The 14,947-nt window shown below is 41.6% G+C and overlaps 1 protein-coding gene and 1 long non-coding RNA gene across 18 annotated transcripts in view; one reads left to right on the forward strand and one right to left on the reverse strand.

Moving 5' to 3' along the window:
- JADE2 (jade family PHD finger 2) overlaps positions 1 to 14,947 on the reverse strand; it is a 207,156-nt gene that overhangs the window by 81,414 nt on the left and 110,795 nt on the right. The window contains exon 1 of one of the 17 annotated variants that reach the window (XM_016426387.2): positions 8,899 to 11,185. The exons of the other annotated variants lie outside the window; for them this stretch is intronic. The gene's annotated coding sequence lies outside the window, so the exon portion shown is untranslated. Of the gene's footprint in view, positions 1 to 8,898; positions 11,186 to 14,947 lie in introns of those variants that run through there. 17 annotated transcript variants of the gene reach the window in all.
- On the forward strand, positions 2,093 to 7,105 carry LOC130456342 (uncharacterized). Its single transcript, XR_008915049.1, has 2 exons — positions 2,093 to 2,277; positions 6,679 to 7,105. It is a non-coding gene; the product is annotated as an uncharacterized LOC130456342 (long non-coding RNA).

The raw sequence follows: 14,947 nt of genomic DNA on the forward strand, positions 1-14,947 counted from the left end.
CATCTAATCCTAAGAGAGTTACTGAGGGTAGGAGTTAGGGCACTAGGGTTAAGGGACTCGCAGTGGGTCACATCAAGACCTTGTTTTCAAAGGGGAAAGTTAGACCTAGGTTTTTCTGATTTCACAGCAAGATCTATATGCACAATCTCGGGCTGCTTCTGAACTTTTATTATCAATAATCGCCCTACAAACTAGAAGTTATTCTCCACCGTAAGAAGCTAACAGGTGATATATGAGATAAATGGGACAGATTAGCAAACTCATTCAATAAATCCAAACTGTTTCCTCACCACCCCATGTGCCCAGTTCTGAGCTCAGTGGTGAATCTGACTGTAAAGACAGGGAAAGAGTTGAATGACTATTAGTGATGAGGTACAGAATGTCCAGAGTAGGGCAATAGGTATCTGGAAGAGCCTTAGATTTATATCATATTAGTAAGAAGGAAAGTTTCATTAACTGTGATAGAAACTGATTCTAGAAACCTAGTGTTCAAGGTTTCATGATTTTATTTATTTTTTATATATTATTTTATTAAACCAAACCATGCCAAGGCCCCAAGATGAAGCTCAAACAACCTGTGCTACATTCAAGTGGAAGATGTTGGGGGATGGGGCATGGAGTAGGAGAAAAGTAACTTGCCATCATTAGAGAACACATTTTTCTTTGGGTACAAAGCTAGTAGAAGATACAGTTGATCATGGGCTCAATTCCGGTGTGAGGATTACTAGGTCTGAGTATCTGTGCACATAAGAGTTTAAAAAGTGCCCCTTAAAGGTGAGAAATTATTATGCCCATTTTTAAATGGCATGCATCAATACCCAAATGACTTAGCTAAGGTCACAAAGTTTGAGTGATATTTAGGCCTCTGGTCTGCCACCCAGACAGACATCCGCCCTACAATTAAGAGCGTGATGTCTCTTATCCTTCAAATACAATGTGGGCTGAATGAAGGCAGGTATTCTGTCTTACCTAAACTTTATGCCTCCCCAGTAGTCAGGAACAGGGTTCCTTAATCAATATGCACTTAATAATGGCTTTATCAATGAAAGAACCTTTTGTAACTCGTAAGCCTGAGAAATAGCTGCACAAAAGAAGAGAATTCAACACAGGGCTCTTGTATCCCTGGGTAGGGGAGACACAGAGGCAGTCATCTGCTCAGGAACCGAAGGAGAAGGTGGGAGCCTGAGCAAAATCTGACTCAGGGTACAGAAGTGAGGCATCCCCATACCTCGTCTTTCCAAGGAGATTTAGGGGCAAAGACCTGGGCTGTAAGACTCTAGCTCTGCAGATGTATCATCTTGGTGTCTGTTGCTTTAGCTGGAACCAGTTCCAGATTCCAATGCCACCCTAGGAAGGGAGGTGAAGGACCAGTGAGACCCAGAATGTGTTCTCTTTTCAGGTAGATGACTCTGAACTTCTCTGATGCCCAGAGGTGGTTAGGAAAGACTCCCAAGCAGTGAGCTTCAGAGGGGCCAGGAAAGAAGGGTATATAGCTTGAAGAGGCAGAAAGGAAGTAGGCAGGGAGCAAGGAAGAGCAGAAATGTGTTTGTTGGCTGTTTCAACAGGAAGAACAGTAAGATGTGAAGTCTGGAGATCTGGTATTGAAAGTCTTAGCTCTGCCTCTTTTTTTAAATATAATCAGATTTCAAGATGAAAGGAACCTCAGTGATCACCTTGTCTAAATCCTGCCTTTATAGATGAGGTAACTGAGGCCCAAAAAGGTTAGTGACTAGCCTGAGATCAGATAGCAGGTAATAATCAGGAGAGCTGGGATTTGAATTCATATCTTCTGACTCTAAATAATGCAGGCCTCTTTCCACTAGGCTTCACTTCCTCTGGTGTGAGACCATTGGTAAATCACTTGGAAGACTCTTCTCATGTGTCTTAGAGGGTCTTAGATTTAGAGCCAGAAAAAAAGGCACTCAAGGACTAGAGAGTTCATTTTATAGATGAGTAAACTGGGATAATAAAGCTTGCAATATCAACTTTATAGCCTTTTTGTTAGCTAAGTGGTTTCTAAGCTACAGAAATGAGAGTCACTATTATTACTGACAACAATAGACAGGGCTCAGAAACACAGCTCAATTATTATGTTACTGGCACGTCTCTAAGAGCCGGAGCTTGTTTAGCTCCATCTCAGTGGTCTCTGTTTTTGGAGATGGGCATTAAGCATGGCAGGGCTTCCATATTCCATTGGTACAAGAAGGGAAAAGAAGAGATGGGCAGCTACGCATGAAGAGGGCTGTTTCAGAGATTGGCCTTTTCAATAGACTATCAGTAAGAAATTTTCCAAGTATGAAATATCCCAATGGTGAAATTTCCAACATTTATAAGTCTAAGGAATTTTGAGGTTTACAGTGGAGAGGGGAGGGAGGGAAAATATTTATAAATTAAGGTGATATAAAATTAAAAGGTGTCAAAATAAGATTAAAAACAAAAAAATAGAATCAGAAAGGACAGGTATTGGGTCAGTTCCACTGATCAGTGTTGCTTTAGGGACTCTGCACAAACCCCATTTGCATCACCCATCCTACTCTTAGTTTAGTTTAGTTTAACCAATGTGTATTAGGCACCCTGGAAGTCAGATGCTAGAAGTACACATAAAAGAAATTACATTGTTTCTGCTTTTAAAGAGCTTATGGGCCATTCTCTCTACAGTTTGGCTTAGGCCCATACAAATAAGTCCAATTCAGGTTATAATGTGATAGAATAAAAGTAGGGGTGGGGTGGGGTAAGGAGATCAAAGAGAAGACCAGACAATATGTTCTAGGAAAAATTTGAGGAGGGGGAAATCCTTTTCATCTGGGGGAAGGGGCATATAAGGGAGGAAGGAACAAGGTTTTAGTAGGCAGAAATGAGGAGACCATGTATATTCTCAGAATTGGGGTAGGGGACCATGTTGGTGCCTGACCCAGGCAGTGTTAGTTTGGAATTGATAGTGAGACAAAACAGGGCATTTGTAAATAAGTGAGCTCTTTGTTAACAAAAGGAGGTTTCCCTTGTCCTCTCTTAGCAAGGATATACAACAAATAATCATAGTAATCACAAAATAACAATACTAGTTACTTCCCTACTATTTTTTCCCCTCCCAGTAGGGCAGCCTGTGTTGGTACTTATGGTCTTCATGCATCCTCCCAGATAGAGGGACCAGAAGCCCACTTGGGCAGGATCTTGTATCCCTAGATGATCAGAAAGGAACATTTACACAGCTAGGGGCTACCTCGTCTCCCTGAATTTTAGGGGATCAAAATGATTCTCTTCAAGTATTTGAAAGATTATCATGTAGTATAATGATACTAACTAACTTTTACATAGCAATTTAAGGTTTGCAAGCCCTTTATGAATATCTCATTTTATCCTCACCACATTGCTAGAAGGCAAATGCTTTTATTATCCAGCTGACCGAGGTTAAGTGCCTTGCCCAGGGTCACACAGCTAAAATCTGAGGCAGTATTTGAACTCTCATGTCTTATAGACTCAAACAGCACTAGGAGATCATTATACACAGTAACTGCAATATTGTGGAACAGTCAAATGTGAAAAACTTTGCTAATAACAATATAATGATTTGGGAAAATTCTGAAGATTTAGGAAAAAGAATACTATCCACCTCTAGAGAAAGAACTGTTGGGGTAGAAATATAGATGAAAACATGATTTATCACTTGTTTATTTGGGTATATGTTTTGGGATTTGAGTTTTATAATAGTATTCACTTATAAAAATGAATAATATGGAAATGTTTTGAATGATAATACATGTATAACCCAGTTGAATTGCTTGTCAACTCCAGAAGGGGGGAGGGAAGAGAGAAGGGGAGACAACATGAATCATGTAATTTTGGAAAACGTACATGTAAATTTGTAATTGGAATAAAATAATGACAAAACTAAAAGTGAAAAAAGAAAAAAAAGAATGGTCTCAATTTCTTCAGTGAAATATCAGGCAAGGTTCTCTGTTCAGAGACTAAAGGAGAGAAGTAGCCATGGAAGGTCTGAGGAGGAATAAAAAGGTTTCGGAAAGCCACTGTGGTGAGAGTAGTGAGTTAACAGCAAGGTTTAATTAATTGAAAATGTGACAAAAATTTGTAGTGGATCTGGTTCAGCAAACTTTTATGATTTTCTCTGGTTTTGTTCTATAACATGTGGATGGGAGTGATGGGCCAAGGCTGAGGCTTGGCAGGGTAAGAATGTCAACAGGCTATGGGGCAAAGATTATGAGAGAAGAGAAGGGTCTACGCTATCCACAGTTTAACTGGTTCACCAATGGGCCAAGATGGAGAAGGTAGAAGAGTAGAGTCAGTGATGGTCTGGAAAAGAAGTGAAGAGGGTAAAATTTGGAGATAAAACGCTAAATAAGACACAGCCCCAAACCTATAAAGACTATGAAGTTTTTCTCTTTGCTAGTGACCATCGGACACTGAGGCTCAGCTAGGAGAGAAGTCACAGTTTGTGAGATGCCTAGTGCTGAAGCCCTCTCACCAAAGTCCTCCTGACAGTATCCATATTTACTCTGACTCTTAAAAGGTTTAGATCTTTCCACGTACAAAGTGAGAGGATCTTGGAAGATTAGAGTTGTTAAGAGAGATTTATGGTTCAGTTGTATTTGACTCTTTGTGATCCCATAGGCTTATTATGGATCATTTTGGAGTTTTCTGGAATAGTTCTGGAATAGGTTGCTATTTCCCTCTCCAGTGTATTTGTAGGGGATCCAGTTCAGAAGGAGAGGTAGGAGACCCAGGAGAAAGTAGTGTCATGAAAGTTTAGAGCAGAGAGAAGCAGGCCAAAAAGGATGAGGACTGGGAAAAGACTGTTAGGATTGGCTATTAAGAGATGACTCATAACTTTGGAGAGGGCAATTTCTGTCATAGGGTCATCCACTAGTAGAAGGCCAGATCTGAATTCAGGTCTTCTTGACTCTCCAGAGTTCTATTCATTAAGCCACTTAGCAGCCTTTAGGAGAGATCACTAATTATCTAATCACTATCTAATATAGAACACAGGGCAGCCCAGGGCTCCTCACTAGTACTGGGCACTCTTCGATCCAACTGACCTCTTCCCCAGATGGGCTATCACTTTTGGGTACTCTGTTACATGTGTTTGGTGCAAGAGCAAATATGAAGCAATGTTTCATGCATAGAATGTTACACTTCAGTTATGGATTAGGGTCTGACTTTCTGATACAATCATGTATCAGAGATGGGAGTTCCTGATATATTTCCAAATCACAATTATGGCTCTTGCCTTTGGGCAAAGGTGGGTGTACCTATGGAATAAAGAAGCAATTTCCAGATATAGCCAATGACCCACCATTACTTCGCTTCTTTATTACAAATTAAATTGTTGGTTTTTTTTTTGGGGGGGGGGGGGAATCACTGACGAGTGACATAGGTATTCAAAAAGAACATTAATAAAATGATATGGAACAGGGGCAGGTAGATGCCTCAGGTATAGCTAGAAGTATCTGAATCAAAATCTGAACCCAAGACCTCCGTCTCTGGACCTGATGCCCTATTCCATCCCTCATGTGATTTTAGTTGTCAAATCCAATGGCTTTCTCTCAATCTTTATTCTGTTTTTGACCTCTCTGTAGCCTTTGACACTTGATCACTTTTCCTCCTTGATATTCTCTTTTCTCTAGATTTTCAGGACACCATTCTCTCCTGGATTTCCTTCTATCTGATCACTTCCCTCTGTGTCTCCTTTGCTGGATCCTTCCCCAGATCATGCCCTTTAACCATGAGTGTCCCACAGAATTTTGTCCTGGGCTCTCTTCTTATCAGCTACTATGGATTTAATTACTAATCTCTATGCTGAAGCTTCTTGAATCTACTTTTCCTGCCCCAATATTTCTGCTGACCTCTAATCTCCCATCTCCAAATGCCTTTTGGACATCTTTTTAAAAAAATTAAAAATTTTAATGACACATTTCCACATAAATTTTCCAAAGTTATATGATCGATACTGTCTCCCTCCTTTCTGGAGCTGACAAGCAATTCAATCTGGGTTATACATGTATTATCACACAAAACATATTTCCATATTATTCATCTTTGTAAGTGAATAACAATCTTATAAAACCAAATAAACAAATGATAAATCATGTTTTCGTCTGCATTCCTACTCTAGCAGTTCCTTTTCTGGAGGTGGATAGCAATCTTTGTCATAAGTCCCTCAGAATTGTCCAGTCAACATCTTAAACTCAATATATCTAAAACAGAACTTATTCTCCTTCCTCTCTAATTCTCCCCTTCAATGCATAAGTGAGTTAGGGAGATGTCTATTCCCCAGCAGAGTAGGTAGATGAGAACAATTTGTTCCAATAGTCATGAAGGCAACAGAAGCAGGTGCTATGGAGAGCTTAGTGCTCGGTCAGACTGAGAAGACACCACAGTTGTCCACCACATCACAGGCCATTGCCAGCTGTCCTTACTTTTGTCCTGCTACAGGACTTCAAGGAATTTTGAGGAGAATGAGGCTGACTTTGAGCACTTCTGCTGCAGTTAAATCCAAATGGAGTCAAGGTATCACCCCGTGATGTCACTGGTCCTCTTCAAAAATTAAAGATGAACCACACCTTGCCTATTACTTCAGAAGGCAATAGCATCCTCAGGCTCACAACCCAGAAATCATCCTGGATTCCTCACTATCTTTTACTTTACTTTTACTTTTACTTCAAGATGTCTGGAAGGCATTTGGAGATGGAAGACTGGAGGTCAGAAGAAACACTGGGGCAGGAAAAGCAGATTCAAGAAACATTCAGCATAGACATTAATAATTAAATCCATAGTAGCTGATAAGATAACTAAGTGAAGCCATATCTTTTTAGTGACTGCCTGAAAGCCATTGGAAACATCTTTTACTCCTCCAAGCTGTTGCCAACATCTCTCAAATATGACCCTTTCACCCCCCCCCCCCCCCGACAGTCACCTTTTTAGGGTAGGCCCTCATTCCCTCACGTTTTGATTACCGAAATAACCTACTGGTCTCCAATTCCCCCCCAACTCCAATCAAAGTGATTTTCCTAACGAACAGATCCAATCCTGTCATTCCCCCTACTCAATAAAGGCCAGTGGCTTCCTCTTGCTTCTAGGGGCAAATACAAAAGGCTCTGTTTGGCACTCAAAGTTCTTTAAAACCGAGTCCTCAAAAAAATAAATAAATAAATACTAAATAAATAAAACGAGTCCTCTACGACATTTCCATTTCTTCTTCTACCTTACTCCTAGACACATACTCTTCAATCCAGTGACACTGGCCTCCTAGCTACTCCACAAATAAGAAACTTGGCTCTGGGTGTTTCCTCTGGCTGGCTCTCGGCCTGAATACTCTCCCTCCTGGACTTCCTTTAAGTCCTGGCTAAAATCCTCCTTTCTATAGGAAACCTTCTCTAACTCCTCTAAGTTCCAGTGCCTTCCCTTTTTAAATGATAATCTATTTATCTTGTTGCTATCTTGCTTCATATATATTTGTTTGATTGCTGACTCAGTGGTGGGAGAGCTTTGAGATGAAACCCTGGATTTGGGATAGGTTGCCCTTTGCAAGAATGCAAGACTCCACAATTAGCTTAAAAATAAAAAAGGAATTTGTTAATTTGGAAGCATTGTTGTAGACAGCCTGCCGCTAGAACACTGACTCCCAGAGATGGGGTATGAGGTTTTTATGCCCCTTGGACAACAGGAGTTATGGGATAAAAGAGGGGGGATGGGGTGAATCAGGAATGAGGTAATTCATTGGTTGGGGGTGTAAGGGATGATCTCTGGAATTCAAAGAATGATTAGATTAGGTACCATCCAATGCTTATCAGGGTGGAATTGGGAGATGCATATCTATGTTAATTGAAGATAGAATGGTTCCATGCAGGAATCAGAAAGGAATTTCCTGCCTCCCTTTTGACCTGGAACACTTCTGGAGTTTGGGGTGTCTAGGAGGGAACATGTACCCCCATATCATCTCCTTTGGGCAAGGACTGTCTTTTTTGCCTTCCTATGCCCAGTGCTTAGCACAGTGTCTGGCACCTAAGAGGAGTTTAATAAATATCGATTGCCTCAAAGCCATTGGAAACATACTTTATCACTTCAGGTTCAAGCTGTCTCTGGAGATTCAAACCTCAGATCTTAAGTAATACAAGACACTATAGACAATATAAAATATTTGGGAATCTATTTGCCAAGACAAACACAGGAATTATATGAACACAACTAAAGCGAAACAAGAGAATATTTGTGCGTGCTGCTTCTGAGAAGTGAATAGAGCACAGGACACCTGGAGTCTAGTTCTGGCCTCTGTCCCTGATTACTTGAGGCCAGTCTCTTTTCCGCCCTCCCCTCCCCTTACTTTTCTGGGCTTCAGTTTCTCCAAATGTAAAATTGGGAGGAGCTGAAAACAGCTCTATATGGTCTTTAAGGCCTCTCCCCACCCTGACATTTTGTATTCTATATTCTAGAAAAAGAAACAGTTTCCTTTTTGCCAAACCCACACACTCCTGGAAAACACTTGCCAGCATTTGTTCCTCAACCACCCGCTTGCTTTTGTAGCCCAGGGTGAGGGGGCTGCTGCACCCTTGTCAACCAGAGCCACCACCACAGCTCAGGCTCCTGTCTTGGCCCGGGGTGCCACCAAACGCTGGCACAAACAGCTTCCCCGCTGGGCCAGGGGCCGTGTCCAGCAGACATTTTGTGTTCCTCTCTGGCTCTGAGGCCTGTGCTACTTGAGCTGAAATGCCAGGCTTGTTGCTATGGTTATCTCCGAAGAGCTTTGGGTGTCCATTTGGGGACCGGCCCTGGAACTAATAAGGGCCTACTCAGGCTGCCCAGCGAGCCAGCAGGCCTTCCAGAGTGACCTCTCAGGCAGGCATAGCTGGGCTGGGTTTCATTCACATTTCCCGGTAAGTGACTCACAGAGCTAGAGGTCGATTGACCTCGAGCTGGCTGGAGGACTGGCACAGGGCCAGCTTCTTTTTTTCACTGGGAAGAGATTTTCTGCTGATCAAATAGGCTGCCAGGGAAGTGCATCCTTGTGCTCTTGAGAGGAGACAGAAAAAAAACAGAAAGAAGGAAAGAGAGAAACAGAGGGAGAAAGAAGAGAGAAAAAAGTAAAGGAGGGAACGGAGATAGGCAGAAAAGAGAGGGAAAGAAAGAGAAGGGGGATAAAAGGGAAAAGGAAAACATAGATTAAAAGAAAAAAAAAACAGAAAGAGAGTGAAAAAGGAATTTTTATGACAAATTATGAGAGATCATCTTTGGGCAGCCCTAACACCTGTCATATATATTATAATACCTAGAATTTAATGTCACTTACAAACATTATTTCATTTGATCCTCAAAACCCTGGAAAGTAGGTATAAAATCTTATAGATAAAAAATGGAAGGCAGAGTCCTATGTGACTTGCCCAGGATTATAGAGATTAGTGTTGGAGGCCAGATTTGAATTTGAATGTTCCTGCCAAGGTCAAATATTCTAGTCTTTGCACTCCCTAGCTTCTTTTGTCTAAGTATGGGTTTCTGGACCCATTAGCAAATCAGGAAGACCAAGACCAAGACTAGGATGTTCAGAGAGAAAAAAAGCAAAGTAAGAAGGGACCTCTTCCCTGGAAGTAACCATCATCATCATATCTTCACAGCTTAAAAAACAAACACAAAAACCCCTTATTTTCCATCTTAGAATAAACATTGGCTCTAAGGCAGAAGAAGAGTGGTAAGGGCTAAGCAACTGGGGATTTGTTCAGGGTCATATAGGAAATGTCAGAGGTCAAATGTGAACCCAAGACCTCCAATCTCTAGGCCTGGCTCTCTATCCACTGAACAGTCTAGCTGCCCCCAGCTTGACTCCTGATACCCAGGCCAGATACCCACTTTTTATCTGCCTCAGAGCAAGCCCCTAAAGTCAGTCACCAGACAATGACAATGCTAGACAGAAAATAAGAGCAGAGACACCTTAGTAGAATTTAAGAAGGAGCTAAGTATAGTCATACAATGAATTATCCCTGTACCTGTGCCTCTATCTAGGTATGTACAGAAGAGCCCTAACTTGTGGAAGCTCCTTATGAGAAAGGAGGAGAAGCTAAATGGAGGAGATTGGGTCAGTTGGGTTAAGAACATTCCTACTGAGGCAGAGGAGAATCCTGGAAATGGAAAGCAAAACTGGTCTTTTCAACACTTATAATCAAAGGTCTGCTCACTCTAGCTCAGGGAAGAGCTGCCACTCACTGGTATGAGGTTCAGACACATGTGGCTGGAAGTTTGCACAGCTGCTCATTCCCCGGTGAACCCTGAGCTGCAGGAGCCACTACAGCTCTTAGCCTGCGCACATTGTCTGCCACCTGGAAATGTTTCCTGAATAGTGGCCCCCAGAGATGGGAATTCTCACTGGGAGGAGGTTCCGGAATGCCTCAAGGTGCAATAGAAAAAGACATTTCCGGTGCTGCTTGTTTGTTTTCCAATTGCTCAGAGTTTTCTGCCTCTTTTTCCCAATTGGGGAGAAGGGAAGGGTTTGGCAGCTCCAACACTCATACCTTCCCTGCTCTAACTCTGCGTGGGCTGCACAGGACCAAGGGTGAGGTACTTCATTTTAGCTTTGCTTTAAACTGAAAGAAAACTTCCTATGAACAGGAAAGGATGCTAGAGGAGGCCTTCAAGAAAAGGAAAGGGCCCAAAACAATAGGCCTGAGCACAGAAATATCCCAGATAGATTATATTCATTTATTCACTGGAGTTCAGGTTTAGAGCTGGGAGAGATGCTCCTTTAGAGCCATGGTTCTTAAATTGGGACCTCTGTGTCCATGAATAAATTTCAGGGAGTTGTTAGACTTTGGTGGGAAAAAAAATGTATTTATTTTCACTACCCTGTAATTTTAAATTTAGAATTTCTGTTCCACAAACAAAACATTCCATCTCTTAGCCCCAGGCATTCTCTCTGGCTGTCCCCTAAGCCTGGAATGCTCTTCTTTGTCCATTCCTACTACTGGGATGCCCCTGGTTTCCTTTAAATCCCAACTAAAATCCTACCTTCTACAGGAAGTCTTTGCCCACACCCTCTTAATTCCAGGGTCTTCCCTCTGTTAATTATTTCCTATTTATCATGCTGTGTATATATGTTCCTTTGTTTGTTGTCTCTTCCATTAGATAGCAAGCTACTGGAGAGCAAGGACTGTCTTTTGCCTCTTTTTGTATCCCATGTTCCTTTGTTTGTTGTCTCTTCCATTAGATAGCAAGCTACTGGAGAGCAAGGACTGTCTTTTGCCTCTTTTTGTATCCCATGTTCCTTTGTTTGTTGTCTCTTCCATTAGATAGCAAGCTACTGGAGAGCAAGGACTGTCTTTTGCCTCTTTTTGTATCCCATGTTCCTTTGTTTGTTGTCTCTTCCATTAGATAGCAAGCTACTGGAGAGCAAGGACTGTCTTTTGCCTCTTTTTGTATCCCATGTTCCTTTGTTTGTTGTCTCTTCCATTAGATAGCAAGCTACTGGAGAGCAAGGACTGTCTTTTGCCTCTTTTTGTATCCCATGTTCCTTTGTTTGTTGTCTCTTCCATTAGATAGCAAGCTACTGGAGAGCAAGGACTGTCTTTTGCCTCTTTTTGTATCCCTAGCACTTAGCACATGACCTGGCATATATCAGACACTTAATAAATGCCAATATATGGAAATATATTTTTTAAGTTGTGGGGGAAAAATATAGGCTTCATCAAACTGCCAAAAGGGTCCATGTCATACAAAAAATTTAAGAACTCCTGCCTTAGAAGTAATCTAATCCATCCACATCATCTGTAAGATGAGGAGTCTAAGAAAGAATGAAATCCAGATTATCTGACTCTAAATCCAATACTGCTGCCCATTCCTTAGAAAGGAACATCAATTCTTTCTCTGCCTCTTACCAAAGGTTTGCTCACTGCAGCTCTAGCAAAGGAGCAAACACTTGCTGCTCATTCATTTATTCAACATGTGTTACTGAGCACCTACCACATATGCCTTCCTGTGACACAGGCCAAAATGAATAAGAGCCTGTCCCTAACCACAAGAAGTTCACAGTCAAGCTGAGAAATTGACACAATAACAGATACTAGAACATAGAACAGCACATAATAAATTAAGGCTATATCAACTCATGAAACTATACCCCTAGTCATAAACTCTCTTCTTAAAAAACAACAACAAAAAAAACCCCTGTACTTTCTGTCTTGGTATCAATTCAAAGAGAGAAAAGTGGTAAGGACAACTACTGGGCAACTGGGGTTAAGTGATGTGCCTAGGGTCACACAGCTAGGATGTGTCCGAGGCCAGATTTGAATTCATATCCTCCCAACTCCAGGTCTGCTGCTGAGAGGTTAAAATGTTAATGATCAAAATATAGGGAAATAGAAGGGACAGACCTCAGAGGCCAACTGGTCCAACCTAATCATTTTAGAGATGAAAAACTAAGATATATAGAAGTTAAATAATTTACCTGGGGTTGAAAAGTTAGTAAGTGACATTTAAGATTCTAAGACCAGCAAGAATTTTACTCACATCATTTTTTTGTCATCAGTGAGGGAAGGAAGACCCAGGATAAAATCAGAGTTGGGTCTTCTGAAGAGCCCCAGTGATGCTAAGCACTCAGGGTACTAAGTGCAGGGGGAGATGAGAGGTTGGAGGTATCTGTGAGGTCTGGGTGATCAGAGACAAGAGAGATGGGACACCTGAGAAAACTCCTTATCCCAGTACTCTGAGAGAGAGAAAGAGAGAGGAGGGAAGACACTGATGAGGTGCAGAATCCAGGAAAAGTAGAAAGCAAGAAAGTGAAGAAGAGGACAAGGGAAAGACATTGAGAGAGGGGAGAGGAGGGAGAGAAAAGACAACAGAGAACGGTCTCAGCAGAGGCATTGTGATGCTTGCTGCTTTACATTCTCTTAGAGTCCCTTTTTCTCCTGAGTAAGAGAGTATCATTAGGGCAGAAAACCTGGAAATCTGGGGAGGAGAAAGAGGTCAGTACCATCAACTCTTTTCTGGGGGGAGGATGGACACTGGATGTTTTTATCTCACCCATGCTAGAAGTACAGAGGTTACTCATAAGTCTGATCCCACTGCTGACAGAAAGAGGCTTGGATCTGCTCTGTTTCAGGCCTGGGATGGTTCACCTTTCCCGAGGCAGCCTGGATGCTCTTCCCTGACTAAGGGAGTTATATTTATATTAACTTAATTTATTATTATTTATTTTATTGGTGCCAGACTTAATTCAGATGCCCAGCTGGCTTTTAGTCCTGCTACAGCTTAGAACAACCCCCAAATTCTGGAGAGCCACTAGCTTCAGCCTCTCCCAATAATAGAGACAATAGGCATCTGCCAACATGCCCAGCCCACCATCAAATCTTTAAAAAAAAACAACCCATATCTTAATGGGCAAAGAATATGAATAGGCAATTTTCAGATAAAGAAATCAAAACTATTAACAAGCACATGAAAAAGTGTGCTAAATCTCTTATAATCAGAGAAATGCAACTCAAACCAACTCTGAGGCACCACCTCACACCTAGCAGATTAGCTAACATGACTTCGAAGGAAAGTAATGTTGGAGGGGATGGGACAAAATTGGGACACTAATCCATTGCTGGTTGAGTTGTGAATTGATTCAACCATTCTGGATTGCAACTATGCCCAAAGGGTGCTAAAAGACTGTCTGCCCTTTGATCCAGCCATAGTACTGCTGGGTTTGTACCCCAAAGATATAATAAGGAAAAAGACTTGTACAAGAATATTCATAGCTGCACTCTTTGTGGTGGCCAAAAATTGGAAAATGAGGGGATGCCCATCAATTGGGGAATGGCTGAACAAATTGTGGTATATGTTGGTGATGCTCAAAAGAACAATAAACTGGAGCAATTCCATGTGAACTGGAAGGACCTCCAGGAATTGATGCAGAGTGAAAGGAGCAACATTATACAGAGACAGATACATTATGGCACAATCGAATGTAATGGACTTCTCTACTAGCAGCAATGCAATGATCCCAGGACAATTCTGAGGGACTTATGAGAAAGAACACTATCCACATACAGAGGAAGAACTGTGGGAGTAGAAACACAAAAGAAAAACAACTGCTTGATCACTTGGGTCAATGGGGATATGATTGGGGATGTAGCCTCTAAATGATCACCCTAATGCCTATCAATAATATGGAAACAGGTCTTGATCAATGATACATGTAAAACCCAGTGGAATGCCTGTTGACTATGGGAGGAGGTAGAGGGAGAGGAGGGAAAGAACATGAATCTTGTGACCATGGAAAAATATTCCAAGTTGATTAATTAAATAAAATTTGCCAAATTAAAAAATAAAACAAAACCAAAAACAACACCCCTTTATCTTCTTAACCCTTAAACCCTTCTATCCCTATCTCTTTAAACTCATAAATCTTTTACAATCAATTCTATGTGTTGATTCCAAGACAGGAGAGCAATAGGACTAGGCAATAGGGGTGAAATGTTATGCCCAGAATCATATTGCTAGGAAGTATCTGAGATCAAATCTGAACTCGGGACTTCTGGTCTCTGGCCCTGGCTCTCACCTCACTGTTCCTACCATCAACAGGAAAGTCAAACTATGAGGCCAAAAGGTCCACAGTCCTGGGATAATAGCTCTAGTGCTGTAAGAAACCTCGGGAGCCAAATCTAGTCTAACCCCCTCATTTTAGAAATGAGGAAGCTGAGGCCCAAGGAGATCTGACAACTTGCCCAGAGTCACACAAATACTAAGACAGAACTTTAAATGAGGTGCTCTAAAGTGCTGAATGAACCTGGAAGGTTCCATTCATACAAAGAGAAAGATGACGTAAAAATAGCTGAGGAAGAGGCAGATCCTGGCTCCAGATAACCTCTTTCCACAATGGAACACTGTGACTCAGGTGTTCTTGTGGATGTAAGATCAGAAGGCAGGGGATCCCCCAAACTGAGCTGTAGAAGAAGGGTGAGGCTGGGCA

The sequence above is a fragment of the Monodelphis domestica genome, chromosome 1, assembly GCF_027887165.1.
Source record: "Monodelphis domestica isolate mMonDom1 chromosome 1, mMonDom1.pri, whole genome shotgun sequence".
Classification (NCBI taxonomy): Eukaryota; Metazoa; Chordata; class Mammalia; order Didelphimorphia; family Didelphidae; genus Monodelphis; species Monodelphis domestica.